The 23,120-nt window shown below is 38.8% G+C and overlaps 1 protein-coding gene across 14 annotated transcripts in view; it reads left to right on the top strand.

Moving 5' to 3' along the window:
* The window catches only part of DAB2IP (DAB2 interacting protein), a 325,075-nt gene that overhangs the window by 218,507 nt on the left and 83,448 nt on the right, over positions 1-23,120 (top strand). The window contains exon 1 of one of the 14 annotated variants that reach the window (XM_074211669.1): positions 22,501-22,578. The exons of the other annotated variants lie outside the window; for them this stretch is intronic. The gene's annotated coding sequence lies outside the window, so the exon portion shown is untranslated. Of the gene's footprint in view, positions 1-22,500; positions 22,579-23,120 lie in introns of those variants that run through there. 14 annotated transcript variants of the gene reach the window in all.

Genomic DNA, 23,120 nt, shown 5'->3' with positions numbered 1-23,120 from the left:
GTGGATGGTATTTTCTTTTTTTTGGGAGGGGAGAGGGGTTTGCAAGGCAATGGAGTTAAGTGACTTGCCTAAGGTCACACAGCAAGGTAATTATTAAATGTTTGAGGTCACATTTGAATTCAGATCTTCCTGACTCCAGGGCCTGTACTCTCTCCACTATGCCACCTAGCTGCCCCTGTGGATAGTATTTTCTATCACAAGTCCTTTAGAGTTTTCTTTGATCATTGTAGTACTAAGAAGACTAGGTTTAATGTTGCTGTTAATATGTTCTGGTTCTGCTTACTTCACTCAGCAACAGTTCATCTAAGTTTCCTCAGGCTTTTCTGAAGTCCACCCACTCATGATTTCTTATAGAACAGTAGTATTCCGTCATAGTCATATACCACAGTTTTCTCATTTATTCCCCATCTGATGGGCATCCTTTCAATTTCGAGTTCTTCACTATTGCAAAAAAATTATACTATAAATGTTTTTGTACATGTGGGTCTTCTCCCCCTTTTTTATCAGTTCTTTGGAATATAGACTAATAGTGGTATTGCTGGATCAAAGGATTTACACAATTTTATTGACCTTTGAGCATTGTTCCAAATTGCTCTCCAGAATGGTTGGATCAGTTCATAACTTCACCAACATTGCATTAGTGTCCCAGTATTCCCACATCCACTTCAACATTGATCATTTTCCTGTTTTGTCATATTGACCAATCTGATAAGTATAAGGTGGTACCTCAGAGTTATTTTAATTTGCTTTTCTCTAATAAATGTATGACTATAGATAGCTTCAGTGTCTTCATCTGAAATCTTCCTGTTCTTATCCTTTAACCATTTATCAGCTGGGGAATGACTTGTATTCTTCTAAATTTGACCCAGTTCCCTCTATATATTTTCAAAATGCGTTCTTTATCAGAAATGCTAGTTATTTTCCAACTTTATTCCTTCCTTTTATTCTTAATTGCATTGGTTTTATTTGTGCAAAACTTTTTAATTTAATGTAATCTAAATGATATATTTTGCATTTTACATTGTTTACTATCTCTTGTTTAGTCATAAACTCCTCCTGTTTTCATAGATCTGACAGAGAAGTAGACAAACTTCTTCTCTCTGCTTTTTCATTTCACAATTCACAACCCTTTGCTCTATCCTCTAGTAGTACCATCAAGTGAAACTGATTTGTCCAGGAATTCTTATGTTCACTCTCTTTTCAAAACCACATTTTATTGATATTTTTCATATAATTATTCCATCTCAAACACTCCTTACTCTTATAGAATCCTCATTTGTAACAAATAAGTACAATGAAACAAAATAAATCAAATGCACTGACCATATATAAGAACATTTGCCTAATTCTGCATATTTTAGTTCATCTCTGCTAAAGAACAGGAAATATCATTAGTTCTTGGAAATCACAATTGCACACTACACTGATCAGAGTTCTGAAGTGTTTCAGGGTCATTTTTCTCATGTGATTTGTTCTCATTCTCTCTGCATTAGTTCATAGAGGTCAACTTAAATTTCTCTGAATTCTTCATATTAATTCTTTACAATACAATAAATTTCTGTTGCATTTAATCTTAGAAATAGTGTAGCATACAGGATGGGAAGCCAGCTCTCAAAGTCAGGAAGACTTGAATTCTAATATCACTTCAGATATATATGGGCTACGCAACCCTGGATGATTCACTTTACTCCTCAGTGATCTAGACAATTCTAAATCTAGAAGTTGGAGACAAGACCCTGATTTGCTTTGGTAGTGTCATCTCCCGAGAGTTCCATATACCAATGAAACTATATGTCACAATTTATTTGATCATTCCCCAGTGAATGACCACCACTTTCCTTTTAGTTTTTTTGTTGCTACAGTAAGTATTTTTTGGGTTGTTTTTTTTTTTGCAAGGCAATGGGGTTAAGTGGCTTGCCCAAGGCCACACAGTTAGGTAATTATTAAGTGTCTGAGGCCAGATTTGAACTCAGGTACTCCTGATTCCAGGGCCGGCACTCTATCCACTGCACCACCTAGCCACCCCTACAGTAAGTATTGTTATAAATATTGTGGCATCTATGATACCTTTCCTGTTGTCTTATGCCTGATCTCTTAGTTGCTAAATCTAATTAATAGTTTTTCCACCCTTTCCTCATCCTTATTGAGGCAGCTTTTAGCTCAATGAATACAGTGCTAGACCTGAAGGCAGGATGACCTGAGTTCAAATTCAGTCTCAAATCCTCCTAGTATGTGACCCTGGGAAAGTCACTGAATTTCCACTTATCTCCCAGAGTTGCTGAAGATCAAATTAGATAATACTGGGGCTGGGGGAGGGGGAAGCACCTAACACAGTTCCTGGAACATAGGTCCTCTATAAATGTTTATCTTTTCTCCCTTATTGATCACTCTATAGCTTTTGATAATAAATTCCTTGCAAAGTGGGGATTATCTCATTTGTTTGTGCTTATCTTCAATACAGGGTCTGATATATAGTATATACTTAAAAAACATTTACTTTCTCCTCCCTTGGTTTTCATGACATTGCTCTCACATAGTTTTCCCTGTCTGATTGATCCTTCACCTGTTTGGGATCACCATCTGTGCCCTACAACCTAAGCATGGGAATATCCCAGGGCTCTATTGAACCCTTTTCTCTATTCTCATTCTATTCTTTCTCTTGGTCATCAATTCCCCTGAGTTCAATTATTATCTGTCTTCAAATGGCCCCCAAAATTCTGCAACATAACTCTCATGTCTGTTGAGTTTTGGCCCCATATTATCAACTGCTTTCAGGACATCTCCACCTGGATACCCCCTTAGGCATCTCAAAATTATCATGTCCAAAATTAAACTCATAAAATCCTCTATTTGCCCTTTCTCCTAACTTCCCTTACTTCTTTCAAGGGCACCACCATACATACAATTACCCAGGCTAACAATCTCATCACTGTTCTTGACCCTTCCCTTTCTTATCCTGTGCTTGGCTAACTATGATGATCCTATTTCCACAACATCTCTCCCATTAACCTCCTCTCTATTCACAACTACCACCTTATTTCAGGTACTTATCATCTTTTGCCTGGACTTTTGCTATATCTTCTTTGGTCTTCTTGTTTCTTCTTTTTCTTCTCCACATAGCTACAGAAGCCATCTTTGGATAGCATCAATCTAACTATGCCACTTCCCTGTTCAAGACTCTAAACTGACTCTGTTTCCTATTTTTTTCTTTTTTACCTTTGTTGTTCAGTCATATATGATTCTTCATGACCCCATTTGGGGTTTTCTTGGCTAAGATACCGGAGTGGTTTGCCATTTTCATTTGCCATTTACAGAAAACTGAAGCAAACAGGGTTAAGTGATTTGCCCAAGGACACAGATAAGAAGTGTCTGAGGTTTGGATTTGAATTCATGAAGATGAGTCTTTCTGATTCTAAATCTAATGTTCTATCCATTGCAACACTTAGCTTCTCACTTTTGCTATAGGATAAAATAAAAACTCAGGTTGGTATCAAATTTCTTTCAAAATCTCTAACTTACCTTTCCACACTTATTTTTTACATTACTCCCATTCACATACTCTATGTCTCAGCCAGAATGGCCTACTCTTGTCTCCTGTGCATATCAGTGCAACTTTCATGACAATAAAGACAGTTCCTCCCAAGTCAGTAATATATTCCTTTCTCACCTCAACCTCTTATAATTTCTGGCTTTCTTCTAGGCTTAGTTCTGGTGTTGTTTACTAGACAAAGCTTTTCTTTATCCCTTCAGTTATTAGTGCTGCTCACTCTTTCCCCAGAGCATTCTCATTCTTATTTCCTCTGTGTGTGTGTGTCGGTGGGGGGGGGGGCACCTTTGTGGGTGGGAACTATTTGCTTTTTTAATTCAGAACCCATTGCAAGTGCCTTTCACATAGTAGGACCTAAGTAATTCTTCTTGGCTTTAATTGAATCTATCTGCTTCTGCATGACCCCAGAACTAAGAGCTATGGTTTTAAGCTACAAAGAGCTAAATTTAGCATGGCTGTAATAAGGAAACATATTCTAAAAATTAGAGTCTTTTAAAAGTTGATTGGCTGCCTCACTAGGGAATAGGTTCCCTTATTCCCTGGAGCACTTAGGGCAAAGGTTGTTGGCATGTTGTAGAGGGGATTTTTTTGTTTGGGCAGGGGTGGGTCTGGGTAGCTCCTGAGGTGCCATTCAACTCTGAGACTCTGAACTATGCATTCCCTACTGAATCTATCTTTATTTTCTTTTCTAGCATTTGACATTAGAAAGTCAAACTGAGCTCTAATAGTCAAATCTAATCTCTACAGTGACCCCCATAAACTAACTAAAAAGAACCATCATTAATTTCATTTTAAAGATGGAGAAACTGAGGCCTTGAGGAAACAAATGACCTGCCCAGATTCACCTAGCAAGTAGCAGAAGTGGAAGTAGAACCCAAGTCTGTTGACATCCACTTCTTTTCCCCTATATTCTCCAGTCTCATAAACTATTGACATGCATTCACTATCTCAGAGCTCCCTTCCTTATTCTCCATCTCCCCCTTCTCCACCTCCACCTCCAGCCTGGGTTACCTGGGCAGGTTCCAGTGGCTCCTCTAGGGACATTGAAGTTCAGCAGGGAAGTAGTTCCTGTCATAGTAGACAGCTATCAGCTCTTTTTATATTCTCTCCCTTGCCCCACTGTAGCTCAGAGCTTGAATTATTCAAAGCATGCCCTATTGACAGTTTGATTGAAGTGCCGGTGCTGAGGCAGAGAACCTCCGGGGGAGCTTCTCCCCACGTGCCCTATGTTCAGGTTTTCTAAACACTATCAAGGAGACAGTTACAGACATTCTTCCCAAGACCAAAAGGCCCTCTACTGGAACCATACTGAGCCCTCCACAAGCCGGTTTGGAGATGCTCAACTCTCTATGCAGCAGTGTCTCAACCAGAAAACACCAGGGATCTAGGTAGAGCCCAACTTAGATTTCTGATATGTTGGAGCTAGAAGGAGTGAATCTTAGAACACAGATGCCACATCATAAAACAGATAGCTATAACACACAGCCTTAGAGCTGGAAAGGATCTTAGAATGTTACAGGCTAGAACACAGACCATAGAATAACTTTGAAGGAACCGTCATAACAATAGAGTATGACTAGACAGAACGTAAGAATGTTAGAAGAGCATTTAGCATATGGAATATTGGAAACAATCAGCTAACATTTATTAAGTGCCTACCAGACCCTGGATTGTTGGAGTTAGCAAGAAAACTGAGAGATTATGTGGATACCCATATAATAAATAAATAACTTGCTCAGAAAGGATATTCGAGATAAAATCACTTTAGGACTATATAATTTGGGGAGATTTTCTTTTTTAGATTGTTCTCAGGGGTTGTTTTTTTTTAATTTGAGATTAACTGGAGATGGTAACTTCAATGCTGATTTAAATTTTTTTTCTCTGTATCTTAGTGGAGGAGTCCAGGTTCAACTTTCATTTACAAGAGTGAAATTAATCCTTCAGCAACTAGATCATAGATGTTGTTCTTAAAACAAGAACAGCAATTCCTGATTTTGGATTATTTTGATTATTTTGTGGTTATAAAACCCTTGTCCCTACATTGTCTCAGTGGAGTTTATAACTATCCTGTGATGGTGTCTTATTATCTCCATTTCACAGATGAGGAAAGTGAGGTCCAGTGAGAGGAAATTACTTGCTCAGAGATACACAACTAATAATGGTAAAGCTGAAATTGAGAAATTAGATCCCCTGATATTTAGGTCAGAACAACTCTGTGCATCAGTTAAAAGCTTGAGTCTGTGATGCTTTTGAGGGAGCCTTTGGGCTCTTGACATAGTCTTTCTTTTCCTCTCCTGAGGGAACTTTTATTAAATTATAAGTGTCATTATTTCAGCTGTTGTGAGTCTTGTCATTTTATAGTTATTGCTTCTCCTGAAGGCCTTAAAGCAATTCCAGTTGTTTTTTCCCCAGCTCACAGTTACTTATTGCTTTACAATTACCAAGCGCTTTCCATCTATTATCTCATTTAATAATAGCTCACAACACTCCTGTGAAATAGGGCAGGGGTTATCATCCCCATTTGAAAGATATGTGAACTGAGACCCAGAGAGATGAACTTTAGCTCCAAGTCACATAGAATTAATTCTTGAACACAAATACTAACATCTTGTCTTATACTTCAGGGAGGCAAAATTATAGTGGAATTATGTTGGATTTGATTTCAGAAAATCTAGGAGTTAAGTCCTTCCCCCCCACTTATTAAGTATAAGGTGTTGGCCACTTAATTTCTCCTTTATGAACCTCAATTTCTACATCTGTAAAAATAGGAATAATAATTCTTAAGGTAGTGAAGAAAGTATTTTTAATACTTAAAATGCTCCTGGAAATATGAGTTACTATTGGTATGTCATTTTGATCTGAAATATCTGGCTAAAAAAGGATTTTTAAAATCATGTAATTTAACTCCCTCATTTACAAATATGAATGAACTGCCTAAACTTATACAGAGCCATGTCTCTTGACAAATCAAAAGTTCTTTTTTATTTATAAATTTTAATTTTTTGATTGCTATCTTTTATTTTTATAGTACCTTTATGTTCCCACCCCTACTTAACAGGCTATCTCTAGTAATAAAAAAGATTTTTAAAAAGCAAATTAGTAGGGTCAGCTAGGTGGCGCAGTGGCTAGAGCACTGGTCTTGGAGTCAGGAGTACCTGGGTTCAAATCCGACCTCAGACAGTTAACAATTACCTAGCTGTGTGGCCTTGGGCAAGCCACTTAACCCTGTTGCCTTGCCAAAAAAAAAAAATCTAAAAAAAAAGCAAATTAGTGAAACTGATCAATACATCAATCAAATAGACAACTTATTAATGTTTTATATCCCACCTCTGATATTCCCTATATCTGTAAATTAAATTATGTACATAATATATAATTATATTATAATTATAGTATTTGCTTTCAGATTTTTCTGTTGTTCTTTCCATTTAAATTGTTATAGTCATTTCATCTATTATTTTTCCAGGTTGCTGACTTCATTCAACATCATTCTTCTCATGTTTCTCTGAGTGCTTTATATACACATATGCACTCATACACATTTGGCACAAAAATATTCCATTAAATTCATGTGCTATTTTTTCCTCTGATTCTAATTTCAGTTTTATAATAAATTAGTTCAGCTCTACTCTCCTACTATCAAATTCTTTACCTCTTTGATCTCATGTCTCCCCAAATCTCAACCCTGGATTACTCCCAATACTTACCTCCTTCATTTACACTCACTTCTACTAAATAGAACTAGAGGATGTTATACATCAAGCTGAATAGGTCCACACATTACTAATTTATGTTAGCTATTCTCAATCATTCCCTCACTAGAGGAAGGCAATCCTTTCCTTCTTTCTAACTTTCAGTCTCTTTTGATTTACTGGTTCCTTCAGTCTACAAACATACCCAAGTCTTTTCATCCTAAAAAACCCATTTATGGCTGCTAGGTGGCGCAGTGGATAGAGTACCGGCCCTGGAGTCAGGAGTACCTGAGTTCAAAGCTGGCCTCAGACATTTACTAATTACCTAGCTGTGTGGCCTTGGGCAAGCCACTTAACCCCATTGCCTTGCAAAAACAAAAACCTAAAAGAAATTTTTGGGGTGGCTAGGTGGTGCATGGACAAAGCACTGGCCCTGGAGTCAGGAGTACCTGGGTTCAAATCCAATCTCAGACACTTAATTACCCAGCTGTGTGGCCTTGGGCAAGCCACTTAACCCCGTCTGCCTTGCAAAAACCTAAAAAAAAAACCCATTTACTAGAAATTACCGTCCCCTCAAGCTATGATTCTATACTTTTCTTTCTAAAAAAAGCTGTCTGTACATTTTGCCTTCACTTCCTTTACTTTCATCCTGGTTTCATTGCAGTGTTTTCCAACCTCATAATTCAACTGAAACTGCTCTATCCATAGATAACAATGATCTCTTCATTTCCAAAAATGATGGCCTTTTTTGGATCCTCATCCTTGATTTTTATAATGTTAACCACCACTCTGTACTCCTGAATATTCCCTTCTCTAGGTTTTTGTGTTATAACACATCTGTCATGTCTCCTAAATCTTGGCATGGCTCAAGGTTCTGACATGAATCTTTTTTTCTCTTTTCTGTCTAGACTATCTTACTTGGTGACCTCATCAATTCCTGAAGGTTTGACTATCATTTCTATGCAGATAACACTTAGATCTATATTCCAAAATCCTGAGCCCTAAGCTCACATCACCAACTAAATACCTATTGGACTTTACAAATTTGATGCCTCATAGACTTCTTTTTTGTTTGTTTGTTTGTTTGGTTAGTTTTCATGAGGCAGTGGGGTTATGTGATTCACCCAAGGTCACACAGCTAGTAAGTATCAAGTCTGAGTTCAGATTTGAACTCAGATTCTCCTGACTCCAGGACCAGTACCCTATCCACTGTGCCACCTAGCTGCTCCAATTCTCATACTTATCCAAAACCCAACTCTTTTTTCACTTCCCATTTGACTGAGGATATCCGATCCTTCAAATCTCCCAGGTCTGTAACTTTGGTGTTATCTTCCTTGACTCTTCATTATCCCTCGACAAATCTTGCCATTTATACTGTTAAAGGTCTCATATCTATCTCCTTATTACTTATACAGCTACTGTCAGTTCAAGCTCTCAGAATCTTTCACCAGGACTTTTACAATGACCCCTTAAACGGGCTCCCTTTCTAGAATATCTCTTCATCCCCAGTCATCTCCACATCACTGCCAAAATAATTTTCCTTAATCTTAACAGTATCCTTAACCATTCTCCTATTTAATAAATTCCTGTGGTTCCCTATTATCTCTTGGATCAAATGTAAACTCCTCTAGCTGACTTTTAAAGCCCTTCATAACCTGATCTTAAACTCCTTTTCTAGCCTCTTCTTGCACTCTTGAGGGTATCCAAATTGGCATTCTTACTATTCCTGACACATGGCATTCTATCTTCCATCTCTGAACCTTTGCACTGGCTATTGTCCTGACTAACTTTATCTTTCTTTATCTCTACCTCATAAAAATCCTTAGTTTTAAATCTGTAGAGTCAGAATGAAAGAGGAAGAGGCCAAGGTGATTGATATCCCTTTTAGTTATTAACCTCTGCCTCTTTCTTCCTTCCTTCCCTCCCTCACTCCATATTCACTTTTTCCTTCCCTTTCCTTACTCCTATGAGAAAATAAACAGTCTAAAAACCTGGGTTTTTCCGGCATTAGCAACAAAACTCACTGCAGATTCCCCATTACTGCTCCACTGTCTTCCAACCCATTGGTCACAGGAGGAAAAACGGAGAATGAAGCTTTTCTGAGCAAAATGACTTTTTTAAAAAAAATGAATCTACCAATGTTAAATCCAGGAAACTTCCCCTTCCCCCATCCCCCTGCTAACCCTCCCTCCCCACTCCAAGCCGGAGGGAACATGTGAAATCTATTCATTTAAATTCAATTATTTTTAAGAAGACAGAATGGAATGGAATTGGGTCACTGGGATATATTTGCTGTGCTCAGCTGTTTTTCTCCCAACACCATCGCCCACCGTCTCTCTCCAGGCACTGTGCTGCCAATCCCACCAATTAATTCCATATCGGTTCCTACTCTCTGAGTAAACATGGTACCCAGAGTCACAAGGGCCTAGTGCTAACTGCCACTGGAGTGAAATCTGTCATTGCCGAAGTCCTATCATCCATCTGGCAGCCAAGAAACCTTTTTGACAGCACATTCTACTGGTAAACATGCAGCCAATGTGGTTTTAGAATGTACCAAATGAGGCACAGATGGGCTTTCAGGATGCCCATTGACATTGACAAGCCCATTGCTGGAGTCTTAAAGACAGCTAGCTGGCCATTGCTGCAGAGATGGCAAGTGGTCAGATGTGTTTTTGACATTGTCTTTGTGAGACCTAGAACTGGTATTTCCTTCTTTAGTGCTTAAGAAGTAGTTGTAACCAAGATGCCAGAGGAGGCCAATCTTGGGAAACAGCTCCAGTAATCAGTGAAGCACCTGTTTTGTACTAATAGTAATAGAAACAGGAAAAACTTACAGTTTGTACAATGTGAGAACAGAAAAAAAATGTGAGAAATAGAACAGAACTTAAACATTATGTGTTAGAACACAAAAAGTTAGAACTAGCAGGTGCTGGAATACATAGAATTTTAGAGATGGAAGAAACCTTAAAACACAGAATGTCTAATCTAGATGGGAATGAAGATTATCAAATGGTAGAGCTAAAAGACCCTTTAGAACTTTGAGGTTTAAAACATTATGCTTATTTTTAGGACTTGAGCAGATCATTTACTCTATTTCCTTTTTTTTTTTTTTTTTTAGATTTTTCAAGGCAATGGGGTTAAGTGGCTTGCCCAAGGCCACATGGCTAGGTAATTATTAAGTGTCTGAGGCCAGATTTGAACTCAGGTACTCCTGACTCCAAAGTCAGTGCTCTATCCACTGCACCACCTAGCTGCCCCCAACTCTATCTCCTTTGGACAATAGTTAGCAAAAATTCTTTTTTTTAATTTTTTAAAAATTTATTTAAAGCAATAGGGATAAGTGACTTGCCCAAGTCACACATCTAGCCAATTATTAAGTGTTTGAGAGCAATAGTACTTATATTGCTTTATAGTTTACAAAGTACATTCACACTACTGCTGTGAAATAAATATGGCAGGTATTTTTATTTTAAAAATGAGGTGAAGCTCAGAATATTAAGCAAATAAATCACAATAGCATAGCTAGTAAGTGATGGAAGAACTAGAATCAAGGTCTCCTGTCTTCCTGTCTGACTCTTTCCATATCATCTCTCTGGGCCTTAGTCTCCTTTTTTTCTAAAATGAAAGTTGGTTGTGGTCATAACTGCCATTTCCCTGATACTATGAAACTGGGCATCATTTGGGGAATGGGTCCAGGGAAGTACTCAGGAGAACTTTTTAAATGCTTTCTTGATACCAAATGACTGTACATGAACTCTTCCTTCTGCTAAATGATGATGGTTGCCCTGAAAAGGAGAAGAAAGTAGAGAAATATGCTTGTAAATATGTGTTGTACAATGTGAGAACAGGAAAGAATTTTAGAACAAAGAATGTGAGAAATAGAAGAGAACTTAAAGATCATATATTAAAACACAAAATGTTAGAACTAGTCTCAGTTTTTACTGTCTACACCAGTAGCAACTGGCACAGATTCTTCCTGGAGTAGTTACCAATCACCAACACATCCAGTTCTCTAACAGATTGATCCCCAAAGGGAATATCTGAATGTTCTTGCCTACAAACTGCTGACTTCACTGCTTCAGGTTCCATTACTTGCCATCAACACTTTTCCTCAAGCATTCACATAAATTAAAAGAGCATCTAGTCCAACTACCCTCTCTGTGTAGAAATTCAGTCGATAAGTGGTCAACCACTTCTTAAACATTTCAACTGATAAGGAGCTCACTGTCTTGCAAGATGAGCCATTTCATTGATGGGGAGTAGTAATTGTTAGCAAGTCCTTCCTCACACTGAGTCAAAATTTGCCTCCCCATAAATTCCTTCCAATTGCTCTTCATTCTCCCCAAGCAAAGTAAGTGTAGATTCTTATTCATTTGTTCTAACCATACTTTCTGTTCATTTCTATCTCCACACATGTTTCCTGGAGCTGTCCCCACTGATTCTGTTGGTGAAATGCCTATGAGGTGTTCTTTGAACCCCAGTGCTGGGACTAAGGACAGGGAATAAAGTTATAATAGGTAATGGCTATAGAGAAAAGTATTCTTCAGAGAAAAGAATAGTAAGTGGGTAAGCAAAGAAATAAGTACAGTAAATCCAATTTCTAAGAGGTAGATTTAATAAGCTTGGATAGCTCCCTTCCTTTTTCCCTCCCACAGCTCTCCATCTGTCATCATTCCTACTGTAGCTACAGTCAGTCAGACCAGCTCCATGGGAAACACTGTCATGTACTTCTGAGTGGATAAGTTTTAATTCTTCAATAATTGGGGTAATGGAACAAGCATTTGGTCTAAAGTTCAAGTCCATTTTTGATTTTCACTGTATATGCAGAGTTTAGCATAGTGACTGACAATAATAAGTTCTTGATAAATACTGGTTGATCTTTGTGTTGAATCTCTCAGGGGTCTGATATCTAAAATATATTAACTAACCAATTTATGATGCTAAAAGCTATTCTCCAGTAGACAAATGGGCAAAAGATATGAACTAACCTTTCTCCTTTTTTCTTTTTTTTTAATTTTTAAAAAGATTTTATTTATTTATTTTGAATTTTACAATTTCTCCCCTAATCTTACCTCCCTCCCACAGAAGGCAGTCTGTTAGTCCTCACATTGTTTCCATGTTATACATTGATCCAAAATGAATGTGTTACGAGAGAAACCATATCCCCAAGAAGAAAAAAAAATAAAATATAAGAGATAGCAAGATTACATAATAAGATAATGGGCTTTTTTTTTAATTAAAGGTAATAGTCTTTGGTCTTTGTTTGAACTCCACAACTCTTTCTCTGGATACATCGCAGATACCCCAAAATTGTGCCTGATTGTTGTACTGATGGAATGAGCAAATCCATCAAGATTGATCATCACCCCCATGTTAGTATTAGAATGTTCAATGTTCTTCTGGTTCTGCTCATTTCACTCAGCATCAGTTCATGCAAATCCTTCCAGGCTTCCCTGAATTCCTATCCCTCCTGGTTTCTAATAGCACAATAGTGTTCCATCACATACATATACTACAGTTTGTTAAGCCATTTCCCAATTGAAGAATATTCACTTGATTTCTAATTCTTTGCCACCATAAACAAGGCTGCTATGAATATTTTTGTACAAGTGATGTTTTTACAATTTTTCATGATCTCTTCAGGGTATAGACCCAGTAGTGGTCAAAGGGTATGTTCATTTTTGTTACCCTTTGGGCATAATTCCAAATTGCTCTCCAGATGAGTTCACAGCTCCATGAACAATGTATTAGTGTCCCACATAAGAACAAAGAATATGAGAAATAGAAGAGAACTTAAAGATCATATGTTAGAATGCAAAATGTTAGAACTAGTCTCAGTTTTTACTGTCTACACCAGTAGCAACTGGCACAGATTCTTCCTGGAGTAGTTACCAATCACCAACACATCCAGTTCTCTAACAGATTGACCCCACAAAGGGAATATCTAAATGCTCCTGCCTACAAACTGCTGACTTCACTGCTTCAGGTTCCATTACTTGCCATCAACATCCACATCCCTTCCAACATTGATCATTGTCCTTTCTAGTCATATTGATCAGTCTGAGAGGTGTGAGGTGGAACCTCAGAGATGCTTTAACTTGCATTTCTCTAATAAATAGTGATTTAGAGCAATTTTTCCATATGACTATGGATTGCTTTGATTTCCTCATCTGCAAATTGCCTTTGCGCATATATATATATATATATACATATATATATATGTATATATATATATATATATATATATATATATCCTTTGACCATTTGTCAATTGGGGAATGGCTTGCTTTTTTAAAAAATTTGATTCATGAACTAATCATTCTCAAAAGAAGACTTGCAAACTATTAACAACCAGATGAAGAAATGTTCCAAATAACTAATGATAAAAGAAATTCAAAATCAAAACTAGTGATGTTTTGCTTCACATCCAACAAACTGGCAAAGATGACTAATTAATCAATAAACATTTGCTAATGTTCCAGGCACAAAAGATATACAAAAAGATGCAAGACAGTCCTTGCCCTCAAGAAACTTACAATCTAATGGGAGAGATAGCATGTAAATAAATACATGCAAAGCAAGCTATATACAGAATAAAGAGGAAATAAATATCAGAGGGAAGGTACTTTAAGAGGGATGGGGTAAAGCTTCCTGTCAAAGAAGGCCCCAAAGATGGAATTAGTCAATATGGGAGGGGTTGTGGAACTATAGATAGAGATGTGAATTGGTATGACCATTTTAGCAAGCCATTTGGCATTATTTGTCTTTCTGGTCTCCCCAGTTGGTTGTGCATTCCCCTTTGAGATTATCTTACATCTATTTTTTTAGGGTTGTTTTTTTTTTTGGCAAGGCAATGGGGTTGAGTGGCTTGCCCAAGGCCACACAGCTAGGTAATTATTAAGTGTCTGAGGCCGGATTTGAACTCAAGGACTCCTGACTCCAGAGCCTGTGCTCTATCCACTGAGCCACCTAGCTGCATTTTTGATACATGTTTTATGTACCTAGTATTTTTGATGCTCTGTCCCCCAACAGAATGTGATCAGAAATCAGAAGACCTTGGTCAAATCCCAGTACTGTTACTGGGTATCTGCTTGGGCATGTCACTTCTGAGACTTTATTATTTATTATTTATTTATTTATTTTTAGGTTTTTCAAGGCAATGGGGTTAAGTGGCTTGCCCAAGGCCACAAGGCTAGGTAATTATTAAATGTCTGAGGTCAGATTTGAACCCAGGTACTCCTGACTCCAGGGCCGGTGCTCTATTCACTGCGCCACCTAGCTGCCCAACTTTATTTTTTCAACCTTAAAGTGGGGATAATTTTTCTTGCCTAATCAGGTAGTTATGATGAAATATTATAAGCCATAAAAATACACACACACAATTCAAGCCCAGATCTAATTCAAAGCACAGTACTATAAGCTTTTGGAAGTGGAGTGAGAAGGGGTAAGTCAGAGAGTAAGATAAGAAACAAGGTAGAGTTGAAAAAAATACTGTGCTTTGAATTAAATCTGGGCTTGAATCAGGGTTCTAAAACTCCTTAGCTGTGTGAATATGATCAAATCATTCCCAATTCTCTGAACTTCAGTTTCATTGGACGTTATGATATTTACAATTGCTCCTTCTCAAATTTGTTGAAGAATTTTTTCAAAACTTTAAATGTGAACTATTATAATTATCATAACTCATATTGTAATTATTCTATTTAAAAAACAAAAGTAGTCTCCTCTAGCCTAACATTCAAAGTCTGCAATATTCCAGTCAAACTACACTACTGTGTTTATCCTAGTCGCATCCTTTCTGTCCCTTCATGAGTGTCTACCCCTATGAGAGGCATCTTCATTTTGATCAGGTTCAATCTCTCTATTAATAACAGTAAGTAGAACAGAATATCTATATAGCACTTGGTTGCAAAGCATCTTGCATATGTTATCTCCATGTGATTCCCTCAAGAATCCAGTGAGCGGATGCTATTATTATCCACAGGTTTACAAATGAGAAAATTGAAACTGAGAGCCGATAAATGACTTATCCAGGGTCATACAGGTGTCTTAAGCAGGATTTATTTTCATTTATTTTTTTTAATAACAAAAGTTCATCTTCTCTCCTTCCTACTACCACCCCATTGAAAAAAGAAAGAAAAGGGGCAGCCAGGTGGCACAATTTGACCCAGCAATACTACTAAGTCTGAATTCCCATGAAATCAAAGAAAAGGGGAAAAGACCAATAGGTCATATATATGTATATATATGTGTGTGTATGTATGTATATGTGTATACATGGATGTGTGTGTGTATTGAGGTATAAGAAATGAAGAGCAAAATGGTTTCAGAAAACCAGAGAAGACTTATCTTAACTGATGCAAAGTAAAATGAGCATTATACTCAACAATAGCAATATTGTAAGTATGATCAACTATGAAAGACTTAGTACAATGGTCAAGAAAATTTCAATTGACAATTTCAAAGGACCCAAAATGAAAAATATCATCCACCTTCAGAGAGAAAACTGATTAACTCTGAATGTAGATTAAAGCAAACTTTTTTTTTTTTTTAGTTTTTGTAAGGCAATGGGGTTAAGTGGCTTGCCCAAGGCCATGTGGCTAGGTAATTAGGCTAGGTAATTAGTAAGTGTCTGAGACGGGATTTGAACCCAGGTACTCCTGACTCCAGGGCCGGTGCTCTATCCACTATACCACCTAGCTGCCCCCCCCAAAGCATACTTTTTTTAAAAATTCATTTTTCTTGTTTTACTTATTGTGGTCTGTTTTCTTTTACAATATGGCTAATTTTGGAAATATATTTTATATTACTTCATTTGCACAAAATTTTTAGAGATTCATTTTATTTCTTCCAATTGCATGTAAAGATAATTTTCAACATTCCTTTTGTTGCAAGATTTTGAATTCACATTTTTCTTTTTCCCTCTCTTCTCTTCCCCCTCCCCAAGTCAGCAAATGATCTGTTATAAATACAATTGATAATAAATTACTTGCCTTTTTAAGGAAGGGGAAGGAATAAGAAGGAGGGAAAGAATTTGGAGCTCAAATTTTTTAAAAAGGATTGTTGAATTTTTTAACATGTAATTGAGAACTAAAGGGTAAACCTTTCCACAATTCCATCAATTCAGTAAATATAGCTTGTTTTCTACAGCCCCACCAGCACAATCATTTACCTTTCTTGTCACCTTTGCCAATCTGAGGGATGTGAGTTGGAACTTTAGAGATGTTTTAGTTTGCATTCTTCCAATTACTAATGGTTTGGAGCATTTTTATGTGGTTATTGACATTTTGATATCTTACTCAGAAAATTCCTTGTTTTTGTATCATTAAACTATCAGTTGGAGAATGGCTTCAATTCTATCAGTTTACTATATATCTTAGAAATGAGAATTTTATCAGAGAAACATTCTGCAAATATTTTTTTCTTCCAATCTTTGCTACATTAGTTTTGTTTATACAAAATCTTTTTAATTTTATATAATCAAAATTACTCATATTACTTTCTGTGATCCTTTTTATCCCTGTTGGTCATGAACTTTCTCCCATCCATAGATGACAGGAAATTTCCATGCTCCTCTAATTTGTTTAACATGTCACCTGTTATTTGTAAGTCAAGTACTCATTTGGAGCTTCTCTTGGTATCTGTTAATTTATACCTAAATTGAGCAAGACCACTTCTTGGTTTTCTATGAATTTTTATTTTTTTTTGGCAAGGCAATGGGGTTAAGGGCTTGCCCAAGGCCACACAGCTAGGTAATTATTAAGTGTCTGAGGTCGGATTTGAACTCAGGTACTCCTGACTCCAAGGGCCTGTGCTCTATCCACTACACCACCTAGCTGCCCCCTGATTTCCTATTTTTTGAGTAATATCTTATGAGGAGATATAATTTAGCTGCCCCTCTATGAAATTTTTGTCAGCTCTTAATTCTAATAACTAGGAGTTATCAGACACTTTAGACTACTGTTCTCATTTGCTTCTTTATATCATGTACCAGATCTGTGCCATCGATCAATTCTTATGCAGTATTAAATCATTTTGATGATTGCTGCTTTGTAGTATAGTTTGCTTTTGCTAGGAGAAGCAGGAGAAGGTATATAGAGCGCAGGAAGACATGAATTCAAATTTGGCCTCAGATGCTTGCTATGTGATCCTGGGCAAGTCATTTAACTTCTGTTTGCTTTAGTACACTGGAAAAGGAAATGACAAACCATTCTAGTAGCTTTTTCATAAAAACCCATGGACAAGTCCATGAGGTTATGAAGAATGGAACATGGAGCTAGTAGATGGTGCAGTGGATAGAATATTGTCCCTGGAGTCAGCAGGATCTGAATTCAAATTCAACCTCAGATACTTGATACTTATTAGTTTTGTGATCTTGGCAAGTCACTTAATCCCATTGCCCACAAAAGCAAGGAACACAACTGAACAACACTATCCTTCCTTTTCCCTCTGCCCATCCTCCATTATTTCCCTTGAAATTCTTTTGCTCTTCTAGACGAATTTAGTTCCCCCCCCCCCCACCCCAGCTCTATAAAGCAATCCTTTGGAAGTTTGATTGGTATGGGACTGTAATCATCTTTTTTTAAAAAAATATATCAACTTGACCTATCCATGAGCAATTAATATTTCTCCAATTATAGTCTTATTTGTGTCTTTTTTAAAGGTTTTTGCAAGGCAAATGGGGTTAAGTGGCTTGCCCAAGGCCACACAGCTAGGTAATTATTAAGTGTCTGAGACCAGATTTGAACCCAGGTACTCCTGATGCCAAAGCGGGTGCTTTATCCACTATACCACCTAGCTGCCCCATTTGTGTCTTAATTGTCTTATTTGTGTAAAGATGCTTTGTAAACTGTATTAGTTCCTGTGTGTATCTTGGCAGGTAAATGCCTAAGTATTTTATACATTTTGTAGTTGTTTTAAATGGAATTTCTTTTTCCATCTCTTCCTGTTGTGTTTTGTAGGTACAATACAGAAATGCTGATGATTTATGTGTTTGTCTTATATACTACAACTTTGCTGGGGCTGTTAATTGTTTCATTTAATTTTTTACTTGACTCTCAGGGTTCTTTAAGTAAACCATCTGCAAAAAAAAAAGATTAATTTTGTTTTCTCTTTGCCTAGTCTTATCAGGCAGAATTTGAACTTAGAACTTTCCCACCTCCATGGCCAATATTCTGTTGACTGCACTAGCTTGAACTAGGTGATGTTTCTTTCTATTTTGTGATTTGGGGATCTGAGTTTGATTCCTGGCTGTAATGGTGTCTAACTTTGGCAAAAATCAGTTAAAATTTCCTTAATTCCCAGCTTCCTTCACAGTAAAACAGGAATCATAATTCTTGTACTCCCACTTCATAATGCTGCTGTGAGAAAATAGCTATGCAAAAATGAAAAGCATTGTAGAAATGAGAACTGATTTTGTTACTTTGGGCAGATGCAAAATTGAATAAGATGTGGCTTTTGTCCTCATGGAACTTAAGAGTTTCAATGAGAAAATAATATAGTAACACAAAAAACATCCTCTGGCTAACTTGTCAGTGTCACAATATTATGATTTCATTGGGGATATAATACAGAAAGATTGCAAAGTTTAAAGCAACAATTAAAAAAGGGTACATACAATTACAAGATTACAAGAGAAAAAGATGTCATAATGCAATACAGTGTCTATTTAGTTGCCAAATGCATAGTGAAGGATATAAACTATGACAGTTCAGAGGAGGGAGACATAATTATTACCTCAAACTGTGGTCACAGAAATGTTTGCAGAGGGACTAGATATAAGGGATCTTATGGTCTGATGCTGTTTAGTCATTTCACTCATCTCTGACTCTATATGATCTCCTTTGGAGTTTTCTTGGTAAAGATCCTGGATGACAATAGTTTGCCATTTCCATCTTTAGGTCATTTTGCAGCTGAGGAAACTGAAGCTAACAGGGATAAGCGATTTGTCCAGCTATAGCTATGTGTCTAAGGTCTGATTTGAACTTAGGTTCTTCTGTCTCCAGAACTGGTATTCTCTGCACAAAGTCACCTAGCTACCCCAAGGGGTCTTATAGAAAATTTATTTAGAGTTTCCAGGATCCTTAGACATGAATCTATTTTCTTCATTATACAGCTAAGAAAACTAAATGCAAATGATTTGCAGAGTTAATTTTCACACAGATATTAAAGAGAAGCAAAGACGTGTGAATCCAACCCATATCTTTATACAACAGAACAGTCTTTCACTGCATCACTACTTACTCCTTTTCAGTGTTGTAAATGTCTATATGTCTTAGACTTAGCAAATATTAGAAAGCCCTGAGGTTTTTTCCAGGCTGTCTAGCCCAGGGCAGGTCCCTAATAAGGAAGGTGCCTTTAAATCTTTTAAGAATAGACTTGACTGTGAGAATTTTGCCAACTGATTAACTCAGTTTCTTACACTAGGATACATATCAATTGATGAATTCTTAGACTTTTCCTCTAAGGGGGGTCAAATGAAGAAACATATTATTCACAAAAATATACATAGTAGCAAATTTTGTAACTGCAAAGAATTGGAAACTGGATTTGCTGATTGGGGGAATGGTTAAATAAATTGTGGTACATAAATTATTTGATTATTAACTTCACTGTAAGAAAGGATGACTGGAGAATTCAGAAAATCATGAAAAGATTTATATGAACTAATGAATGAAGCTAGAAAGCCAAGAAAACAGCATTCATTATGGTCAACACAATATAATTGGAAAGCAAAAATTAAACAAAATTGAATACTGTAATTATCCTAACCAAACTGTAATTATCATAACCAGATTGGGTTATACGTTGGTTGATTTTTCTAAACTCCCATCCCCCACACCTTTTTTTAATGCTTTGTTACAAGAAGTGATTTGCAGGGGGTGGAATGGGAAGAGGAATGTCTTCAGAAATAAAGGCAAAGTAAAAATAAAATATCAACAAAAATTCTAATAAAACAGTAATTGGTAAAAATAGAGATTTGGGAAATGGATCAAATTGTGGGCCTTCAACTTTGGATGAGAGAACTGAGAGGCTGGGGAAATAGGGAACAGTCAGAAGACCTGAATTCCATTCCCCCCATGATAGCTATATGATGGACAAGTAATTGCACCTCTCTTGACCTCAGTGTCCTGACTTGTAAAATAACTAAGTGATTTCAAAGATTGTGTCCAGTTCTGGTATTCAGTATTCTAATATTCTTTCCAGCTTTAGGATAAAAAGTGTTGTAACAGTTTCTTTGGATTCCCTACTAGACATTGGGGGGGGGGGGGGGAGGATTAAAGGAGGTGGGTGGAAATAACAGTATGCTATTAGCTGTTGCCCTAAAAGCCCTGGGAGGCAGGAAGATTGTTAAGCTTCCATCTGCCAGAGATATTGGGAGGTGGGAGGAAGACTCCTTCAAGAATGGGTCTGCATGGCCACACCAAATGTTTCTCACCCTCTCTCCCATTTGGAAGTTTTATTAAGATGTTAGATAAACAGAAGAAAGCTGCAAAGGGAAACATTGACTCAGAAGGAAGGGGACCAGCAGGGTTCAGAACTAAGAGCTAGTTTGCTCCAGATGTGTGCAGATGTGCCAATGTGACCTTTTAATTATGGATTTCTTGGTGGGGAGGGGTGCAGAGATTGGTTAAGGTTGCATTTCCAAACAGTCTTTGGACCTGAATAATATTGCTTCAATGGAGTAGTCAAGGTAGGTTTCCTAGGTAAGTGAAGCTCAAGGATGGATCAGGTCAGGAGGAGGGCAGGTGCATTGACAACTGGAGGGGTATGAATTAAGTTACAAGCATCAAAGAGGCTGAATGTCTGGCTATCCACATCCCACAGCTGCAGCTGCCCCAAACATCCCACTCTTCTCCAGGCCTTCCTGGCAGTGGCAAGAAAAACCAGGAATGCACTGGTGTCAACAATATTAGGCCAGGGAGTGTGTGGGAGTGGAAAGAATTCTGCCCTGGGTTCCAAATCCAGGACTGCCATTGGCTCACTTTGGGACATTAGGCAAGTCAATCCACCCTCCTCCTCCTCCTCCTCCTCCTCCTCCTCCTCCTCACTCCCAACCTCAATTTCTTCTGTTAAATGAAATTTGACTAGAATCATGGTATTTGTGTTGTGTTCCCTTTGGTGGTCTGATGAAGCCTTTGGACACCTCAAAATGTTTTAAAATGAATATTTAGGATTACAAGGAAATTCAATGATGATGAAATAAGATTATAACCATAGCTATGTGTGTGTGTAAATCTATAAATATACATACATACATACATACATAGCTAAATAAGTATCAAGTGTCCGAGACTAGACTTAAGTCCTCCTACCTCCAAGGCCAATGCTCTATTGTACCTTCTGGCTGTGTGTGTGTGTGTGTGTGTGTGTGTGTATTTTAAATTCACAGACCCTAGGTTAAGAACTGGGAAGGGGGGTGGTCACTAAATAGCTAGTCACTAAGTTCTGAGTCTCAACTTGGAAGGTGATGTAACTGAAATAGGACTGTGGTTGGAAGATGTACTAGAGGACCTAAAGAACGAGCTTCAAGTCTTTCCTCGGAGGTATCTTAAAGAATTATGGGTCTAGGAGCAGCTAGGTGGCGCAGTGCATAGAGCGCCGCCCCTGGAGTCAGGAGTAACTGAGTTCAAATATGACCTCAGACACTTGATAATTACCTAGCCATGTGAACCTGGGCAAGTCACTTAACCCCACTGCCTTGAAAAAAGAAAACAGCCCAAGAATTATGAGTCTAATCTCTGTCTCTCTGAGACTATTTTTCCTCTGGTGGAAAAAGAACCCTAATCCTGGCACTGCCCCCTTAATCAGGGCCGGTGTGGAAAGAAAGCCCTTCGTAAACATTACAGTATCAGAGAAATGTAAATTGTTGCTGTCCTTAAAGGTTTCCTTCCAGCTCCCGAATTCTTTGTTCCAAGTTTCTGAACTTGAGTTTGATTCTGAAGGCCTAGCTTGCTAACTAGTGAGAACCAGAGCTTTTCCTTGGGGAGGGGGATGGCTGCCCCAGGTTTCAGCCCGTGGACCTGGGAGGCACACTGAATTGCTCCCCCGAGAGTCAGCCGGGCTCGGGTGGGCTAGCGCTGGGCGGGCTGGGTCCCTGGAGGAACTGGGCTTGTTTGGGACTCCGGCCCTGCCCCGCCCTTGTGCGCGCTCCCGCGGCCGAGGAGGCCGGCCCGGCCGGAGCGCGCATGGCCCAGGTAGGGCCGGATCCCCGGCAGGCGGCCGGACTCCGGAGAGCGGGGCGCGGGGCGCGTGGGGGGGGTCCCGGGAGCCGGGCTCGGCATGGCCGCGGCGCCCGCTGCTCCGGCCCTATCTCTGAGGCCTGGATCGAGGAGCCGGGTGAGTGGCTGCGGTTGGGGGGCGGCTCAGCGCCTTCTCTCCCTCCCTCCGCTTCTCGGGGGTCTAGAAGGAGGGGCGGGGGGGGGGCTGCGCTCAGGCTCAGTAGAAGCACCCCTTGTTATCGCTGAGTTTGAAGCAGGTCTCCGAGGAGGCTCGGGAGCCCCGCGGCCGGGAAACTGGATCTTAGCGGGGCGGGCTGGCCCGGGCTGGCGGCCGTGGCGGTCCCCTTAGCGAGACCCGGCTTCCCTTGGGAGGGCAGGGCGGCTGCCAGCGAACTAAGTCCTGGCTGGGCCGCCTGGCTCCGGACTGCAGCCGCGCCTCCCGCCCCGGCCCTTCCAGCCCAGGCTGGGGAAGTGTGTCCCGTTTCATTCCGAGTGGTTCCGTTGTCTGGGACGCCCCGAGAGTTCCCTTCAGACCCTCCCGACCGCAGCCCGTCCTTGTGCCTTCCTTCTGGAGCGATTCCTTTCCCCCAGGACCCAGAAATGCTCCACTCAGATGAACCCAGGGGCTATTTGCTTCCCCAGGACCTGAAGGTTTTCGCT

The sequence above is a fragment of the Macrotis lagotis genome, chromosome 1, assembly GCF_037893015.1.
Source record: "Macrotis lagotis isolate mMagLag1 chromosome 1, bilby.v1.9.chrom.fasta, whole genome shotgun sequence".
Lineage (NCBI taxonomy): Eukaryota > Metazoa > Chordata > Mammalia > Peramelemorphia > Peramelidae > Macrotis > Macrotis lagotis.
Note: the sequence above shows the minus strand (reverse complement) of the source record. Positions and strands in the feature narration are given on the sequence as shown.